The sequence below is a fragment of the Hemiscyllium ocellatum genome, chromosome 14, assembly GCF_020745735.1.
Source record: "Hemiscyllium ocellatum isolate sHemOce1 chromosome 14, sHemOce1.pat.X.cur, whole genome shotgun sequence".
Classification (NCBI taxonomy): domain Eukaryota; kingdom Metazoa; phylum Chordata; class Chondrichthyes; order Orectolobiformes; family Hemiscylliidae; genus Hemiscyllium; species Hemiscyllium ocellatum.
This window is the reverse complement of record NC_083414.1, coordinates 71,581,776-71,591,293: the sequence shown is the minus strand read 5'-3', so window position 1 is coordinate 71,591,293 and position 9,518 is coordinate 71,581,776.

Here is a 9,518-nt window from a genome sequence, read left to right as displayed (position 1 = left end):
CCCACATCCCACACTGCCCCACATCCCACACTGTCCACACATCCCACACTGCCCCACATCTCACACTGTCCTACAGCCACACTGACCCCACACCCCACACTGTCCCCACACCCCACATTGTCCCCACAACCCACACTGCCCCACATCCCACACTGTCCCCACACCCCATACTGTCCCACATCCCACACTGTCCCCACATCCCACACTGCCCTAAACCCCACACTGTCCCACATCACACACTGTCCCCACATCCCACACTGTCCCCACATCCCACACTGTCCCACATCACACACTGCCCCACATCCCACACTGTCCCCACATCCCACACTGCCCTAAACCCCACACTGTCCCCACATCCCACACTGTCCCCACATCCCACACTGCCCTAAACCCCACACTATCCCCACATCCCACACTGTCCCCACATCACACACTGGCCCACATCCCACACTGTCCCCACATCCCACACTGTCCCCACATCCCACACTGTCCCCACATCCCACATTGTCCCCACACCCCATTCTGTTCCACATTCCACACTGCCCCACACCCCATACTGTACCACATCCCACACTGCCCCACACCCCATACTGTCCCACATCCCACACTGCCCCACACTCCATACTGTCCCACATTCCTCACTGTCCCCACATCCCACACTGCCCTAAACCCCACACTGTCCCCACATCCCACACTGTCCCCACATCACACACTGCCCCACATCCCACACTGTCCCCACATCACACACTGCCCTAAACCCCACACTGTCCCCACATCCCACACTGTCCCCACACCCCACACCGCCCCAGATTCCATACTGTCCCCACATCCCACACTGTCCCCACATCCCACATTGTCCCCACATCCCACACTGTCCCCACACCCCATTCTGTCCCACATTCCACACTGCCCCGCACCCCATACTGTACCACATCCCACACTGCCCCACACCCCATACTGTCCCACATCCCACACTGCCCCACACCCCATACTGTCCCACATCCCTCACTGTCCCCACATCCCACATTGTCCCCACATCCCACACTGTCCCCACATCACACACTGTCCCCACATCCCACACTGTGCCACATCCCACACTGTCCCCACATTCCACACTGTGCCACATTCCACACTGTCCCCACATCCCACAATGTCCACACACCCCATGCTGTCCCCACATCACACACTGCCCCCACATCCCACACTGTCCCCACATCCCACACTGTCCCCACATCCCACACTGTCCCCGCACCCCACAATGTCCCCACATCCCACACTGTCCCCACATCCCACACTGTCCCCACACCCCACAATGTCCCCACATCCCACACTGTCCCCGCACCCCACACTGTCCCCGCACCCCACAATGTCCCCACATCCCACACTGTCCCCACATCCCACACTGTCCCCACACCCCACAATGTCCCCACATCCCACACTGTCCCCACATCCCACACTGTCCCCACATCACACACTTTCCCACATCACATACTCCACATTGTCCCCGCATCCCACACTGTCCCAGATCCCACACTGTCCCCACACCCCACACCGCTCCAGATTCCACACTGTCCCCACATCCCACACTGTGCAACATCCCACACTGCCCCACATCCCACACTGTCCCCACATCCCACGCTGCCCCACATCCCACGCTGCCCAACATCCCACACTGTCCCCACACCCCATACTGTCCCCACATCCCATACTGTCCCCACATCCCACACTGTCCATACATCACACACTGCCCCCACATCCCACACTGCCCCACATCACACACTGTCCCCACATCCCACGCTGCCCCACATCCCACACTGTCCCCACATCCCACACTGTCCGCACACCCCATACTGTCCCCACACCCCATTCTGTCCCACATCCCACACTGCCCCCACACCCCATACTGTCCCACATCCCACACTGCCCCACACCCCATACTGTCCCACATCCCTCACTGTCCCCACATCCCACACTGTCCCCACATCCCACACTGTCCCCACATCCCAAGCTGCCCAACATCCCACACTGTCCCCACATCCCACACTGTCCCCACATCACACACTGTCCCCACATCCCACACTGTCCCCACACCCCACAATGTCCCCACATCCCACACTGTCCCCACATCCCACACTGTCCCCACATCCCACACTGTGCCACATCCCACGCTGCCCCACATCCCACGCTGCCCCACATCCCACACTGTCCCCACACCCCATACTGTCCCCACATCTCACACTGTCCACACATCCCACACTGCCCCACATCACACACTCCACATTGTCCCCGCACCCCACAATGTCCCCACATCCCACACTGTCACCACATCCCACACTGTCCCTACATCCCACACTGTCCCCACACCCCACAATGTCCCCACATCCCACACTGTCCCCACATCCCACACTGTCCCCACATCACACACTTTCCCACATCACACACTCCACATTGTCCCCGCATCCCACACTGTCCCAGATCCCACACTGTCCCCACTCCCCACACCGCCCCAGATTCCACACTGTCCCCACATCCCACACTGTGCAACATCCCACACTGCCCCACATCCCACACTGTCCCCACACCCCACACTGTCCCCACATCCCACACTGTCCCCACATCACACACTTTCCCACATCACACACTCCACATTGTCCCCGCATCCCACACTGTCCCAGATCCCACACTGTCCCCACACCCCACACCGCCCCAGATTCCACACTGTCCCCACATCACACACTGCCCCACATCCCACACTGTCCCCACATCCCACACTGTCCCCACATCCCACATTGTCCCCACATCCCACACTGCCCCACATCCCACACTGTCCCCACACCCCATTCTGTCCCCACATTCCACACTGCCCCACACCCCATACTGTCCCACATCCCACACTGTCCCCACATCCCACACTGTCCCCACACCCCATACTGTCCCACATCCCACACTGTCCCCACATCCCACACTGCCCTAAACCCCACACTGTCCCCACATCACACACTGTCCCCACATCCCACATTGTCCCCACATCCCACACTGTCCCCACACCCCACTGTCCCCACATCACACACTGTCCCCACATCCCACACTGTCCCCACATCCCACACTGTCCCCACATCACACACTGTCCCCACATCCCACACTGTCCCCACATCCCACACTGTCCCCACATCACACACTGCCCCACATCCCACACTGTCCCCACATCCCACACTGCCCAAACCCCACACTGTCCCCACATCCCACACTGTCCCCACATCCCACACTGTCCCCACATCCCACACTGTCCCCACATCACACACTGCCCAAACCCCACACTGGCCCCACATCACACACTGCCCCACATCCCACACTGTCCCCACATCCCACATTCTCCCCTCATCCCACACTGTCCCCACACCCCATACTGTCCCCACATCCCACACTGCCCCACACCCCATACTGTCCCACATCCCACACTGCCCCACACCCCATACTGTCCCACATCCCACACTGTCCCCACATCCCACACTGTCCCCACATCCCACACTGTCCCCACATCCCATGCTGCCCAACATCCCACACTGTCCCCACATCCCACACTGTCCCACATCACACACTGTCCCCACGTGCCACACTGTCCCCACATCCCACACTGCCCCACATCCCACACTGTCCCCACACCCCATTCTGTGCCACATTCCACACTGCCCCACACCCCATACTGTCCCACATCCCACGCTGTCCCCCACATCCCACACTGTCCCCACACCCCATACTGTCCCACATCCCACACTGTCCCCACACCCCATACTGTCCCACATCCCACACTGTCCCCACATCCCACACTGTCCCCACACCACACACTGCCCCACATCCCACACTGTCCACACATCCCACACTGTCCCCACATCACACACTGCCCCACATCCCACACTGTCCCCACATCCCACACTGTCCCCACATCCCACACTGCCCTAAACCCCACACTGTCCCCACATCCCACACTGTCCCCACATCCCACACACTGTCCCCACATCCCACATTGTCCCCACATCCCACACTGTCCCACATCCCACATTGTCCCCACATCCCACATTGTCCCCACATCCCACACTGTCCCCACACCCCATTCTGTCCCACATCCCACACTGCCCCACCCCACACTGCCCCACATCCCACACTGTCCCCACATCCCACATTGTCTCCACATCCCACACTGTCCCCACACCCCATTCTGTCCCACATTCCACACTGCCCCCACACCCCATACTGTCCCACATCCCACACTGCCCCACACCCCATACTGTCCCACATCCCACACTGCCCCACACACCATACTGTCCCACATCCCTCACTGTCCCCACATCCCACACTGTCCACACATCCCACACTGTCCCAACATCGCACACTGTCCCCACATCCCACGCTGCCCAACATCCCACACTGTCCCCACATCCCACACTGTCCCCACATCACACACTGTCCCCACATCTCACACTGTCCCCACATCCCACACTGTCCCCACACCCCACAATGTCCCCACATCCCACACTGTCCCCACATCCCACACTGTCCCCACAACCCACACTGCCCCACATCCCACGCTGCCCCACATCCCACACTGTCCCCACACCCCATACTGTCCCCACATCCCACACTGTCCCCACATCCCACACTGTCCCCACATCACACACTGCCCCCACATCCCACACTGCCCCACATCCCACACTGTCCCCACATCCCACACTGTCCCCACATCCCACATTGTCCCCACATCCCACACTGTCCCCACACCACATTCTGTCCCACATTCCACACTGCCCCACACCCCATACTGTCCCACATCCCACACTGCCCCACACCCCATACTGTCCCACATCCCACACTGCCCCACACCCCATACTGTCCCACATCCCTCACTGTCCCGACATTAAACACTGTCCCCATATCCCACACTGTCCCCACATCCCACGCTGCCCAACATCCCACACTGTCCCCACATCCCACACTATCCCCACATCACACACTGTCCCCACATCCCACACTCTGCCACATCCCACACTGTCCCCACATTCCACACTGTGCCACATCCCACACTGTCCCCACATCCCACAATGTCCCCACACCCCATTCTGTCCCCACATCACACACTGCTCCACATCCCACACTGTCCCCACATCCCACACTGTCCCCACATCCCACACTGTCCCCACACCCCACACTGTCCCCGCACCCCACAATGTCCCCACATCCCACACTGTCCTCACATCCCACACTGTCCCACACCCCACAATGTCCCCACATCCCACACTGTCCCCACATCCCACACTGTCCCCACATCACACACTTTCCCACATCACACACTCCACATTGTCCCCGAATCCCACACTGTCCCAGATCCCACACTGTCCCCACACCCCACACCGCCCCAGATTCCACACTGCCCCCACATCCCACACTGTGCAACATCCCACACTGCCCCACATCCCACACTGTCCCCACACCCCACACTGTCCCCACATCCCACACTGTCCCCACATCACACACTTTCCCACATCACACACTCCACATTGTCCCCGCATCTCACACTGTCCCAGATCCCACACTGTCCCCACACCCCACAACGCCCCAGATTCCACACTGTCCCCACATCACACACTGCCCCACATCCCACACTGTCCCCACATCCCACACTGCCCTAAACCCCACACTGTCCCCACATCCCACACTGTCCCCACATCACACACTGCCCCACATCCCACACTGTCCCCACATCCCACACTGTCCCCACATCCCACATTGTCCCCACATCCCACACTGCCCCACATCCCACACTGTCCCCACACCCCATTCTGTTCCACATTCCACACTGCCCCACACCCCATACTGTCCCACATCCCACACTGTCCCCACATCCCACACTGTCCCCACACCCCATACTGTCCCACATCCCACACTGTCCCCACATCCCACACTGCCCTAAACCCCACACTGTCCCCACATCACACACTGTCCCAACATCCCACACTGTCCCCACATCCCACACTGTCCCCACATCACACACTGCCCCACATCCCACACTGTCCACACATCCCACACTGCCCTAAACCCCACTCTGTCCCCACATCCCACACTGTCCCCACATCACACACTGTCCCAACATCCCACACTGTCCCCACATCCCACACTGTCCCCACATCCCACACTGTCCCCACATCACACACTGTCCCAACATCCCACACTGTCCCCACATCCCACACTGTCCCCACATCCCACACTGTCCCCACATCACATACTGCCCCACATCCCACACTGTCCCCACATCCCACACTGCCCCACACCCCATACTGTCCCACATCCCACACTGCACCACACCCCATACTGTCCCACATCCCACACTGCCCCACACCCCATACTGTCCCACATCCCTCACTGTCCCCACATCCCACACTGTCCCCACATCCCACACTGTCCCCACATCACACACTGTCCCCACATCCCACACTGTCCCCACATCCCACACTGTCCCCACACCCCACAATGTCCCCACATCCCACGCTGTCCCCACGTCCCACACTGCCCCACATCCCACGCTGCCCCACATCCCACACTGTCCCCACATCCCACACTGTCCCCACACCCCATACTGTCCCCACACCCCATTCTGTCCCACATTCCACACTGCCCCACACCCCATACTGTCCCACATCCCACACTGCCCCACACCCCATACTGTCCCACATCCCTCACTATCCCCACATCCCACACTGTCCCCACATCCCACACTGTCCCCACATCACACACTGTCCCCACATCCCACACTGTCCCCACATCCCACACTGTCCCCATACCCCACAATGTCCCCACATCCCACACTGTCCCCACATCCCACACTGTCCCCACATCCCACGCTGCCCCACATCCCACTCTGCCCCACATCCCACACTGTCCCCACACCCCATACTGTCCCCACATCCCACACTGTCCCCACATCCCACACTGTCCCCACATCACACACTGCCCCACATCACACACTCCACATTGTCCCCGCACCCCACAATGTCCCCACATCCCACACTGTCCCCACATCCCACACTGTCCCCACACCCCACAATGTCCCCACATGCCACACTGTCCCCACATCCCACACTGTCCCCACATCACACACTTTCCCACATCACACACTCCACATTGTCCCCGCATCCCACACTGTCCCAGATCCCACACTGTCCCCACACCCCACACCGCCCCAGATTCCACACTGTCCCCACATCCCACACTGTGCAACATCCCACACTGCCCCACATCCCACACTGTCCCCACACCCCACACTGTCCCCACATCCTACACTGTCCTCACATCACACACTTTCCCACATCCCACACTCCACATTGTCCCCACATCCCACACTGTCCCCACACCCCACACTGTCCCCACATCCTACACTGTCCTCACATCACACACTTTCCCACATCCCACACTCCACATTGTCCCCGCATCTCACACTGTCCCAGATCCCACACTGTCCCCACACCCCACACCGCCCCAGATTCCACACTGTCCCCACATCACACACTGCCCCACATCCCACACTGTCCCCACATCCCACATTGCCCTAAACCCCACACTGTCCCCACATCCCACACTGTCCCCACATCCCACATTGTCCCCACATCCCACACTGCCCCACATCCCACACTGTCCCCACACCCCATTCTGTCCCACATTCCACACTGCCCCACACCCCATACTGTCCCACATCGCACACTGTCCCCACATCACACACTTTCCCACATCACACACTCCACATTGTCCCCGCATCTCACACTGTCACCACATCACACACTGCCCCACATCCCACACTGTCACCACATCCCACACTGTCCCCACATCCCACATTGTCCGCACATCCCACACTGCCCCACATCCCACACTGTCCCCACATCCCAAACTGTCCCCACATCCCACACTGTCCCCACATCCCACGCTGCCCAACATCCCACACTGTCCCCACATCCCACACTGTCCCCACATCACACACTGTCCCCACATCCCACGCTGTCCCCACATCCCACACTGTCCCCACACCCCAAAATGTCCCCACATCCCACACTGTCCCCACATCCCACACTGTCCCCACATCACACACTGCCCCACATCACACACTCCACATTGTCCCCGCACCCCACAATGTCCCCACATCCCACACTGTCCCCACATCCCACACTGTCCCCACACCCCACAATGTCCCCACATCCCACACTGTCCCCACATCCCACACTGTCCCCACATCACACACACTTTCCCACATCACACTCTCCACATTGTCCCCGCATCCCACACTGTCCCAGATCCCACACTGTCCCCACACCCCACACCGCCCCAGATTCCACACTGTCCCCACATCCCACACTGTGCAACATCCCACACTGCCCCACATCCCACACTGTCCCCACACCCCACACTGTCCCCACATCCCACGCTGCCCCACATCCCACGCTGCCCCACATCCCACACTGTCCCCACACCCAATACTGTCCCCACATCCCACACTGTCCCCACATCACACACTGTCCCCACATCACACACTGCCCCACAACACACACTCCACATTGTCCCCGCACCCCACAATGTCCCCACATCCCACACTGTCCCCACATCCCACACTGTCCCCACACCCCACAATGTCCCCACATCCCACACTGTCCCCACATCCCACACTGTCCCCACATCACACACTTCCCCACATCACACTCTCCACATTGTCCCCGCATCCCACACCGCCCCAGATTCCACACTGTCCCCACATCCCACACTGTGCAACATCCCACACTGCCCCACATCCCACACTGTCCCCACACCCCACACTGTCCCCACATCCCACACTGTCCCCACATCACACACTTTCCCACATCACACACTCCACATTGTCCCCGCATCCCACACTGTCCCAGATCCCACACTGTATCCCACACCCCACACCGCCCCAGTTTCCACACTGTCCCCACATCACACACTGCCCCACATCCCACACTGTCCCCACATCCCACACTGTCCCCACATCCCACATTGTCCCCACATCCCACACTGCCCCATATCCCACACTGTCCCCACACCCCACACTGCCCTAAACCCCACACTGTCCCCACATCCCACACTGTCCCCACATCCCACACTGCCCTAAGCCCCACACTGTCCCCACATCCCACACTGTCCCCACATCCCACACTGCCCTAAACCCCACACTGTCCCCACATCCCACACTGTCCCCACATCACACACTGCCCCACATCCCACACCGTCCCCACATCCCACACTGCCCTAAACCCCACACTGTCCCCACATCCCACACTGTCCCCACATCACACACTGCCCCACATCCCACACTGTCCCCACATCCCACATTGTCCCCACATCCCACACTGTCCCCACACCCCATTCTGTCCCACATCCCACACTGCCCCACACCCCATACTGTCCCACATCCCACACTGCCCCACACCCCATACTGTCCCACATCCCTCACTGTCCCCACA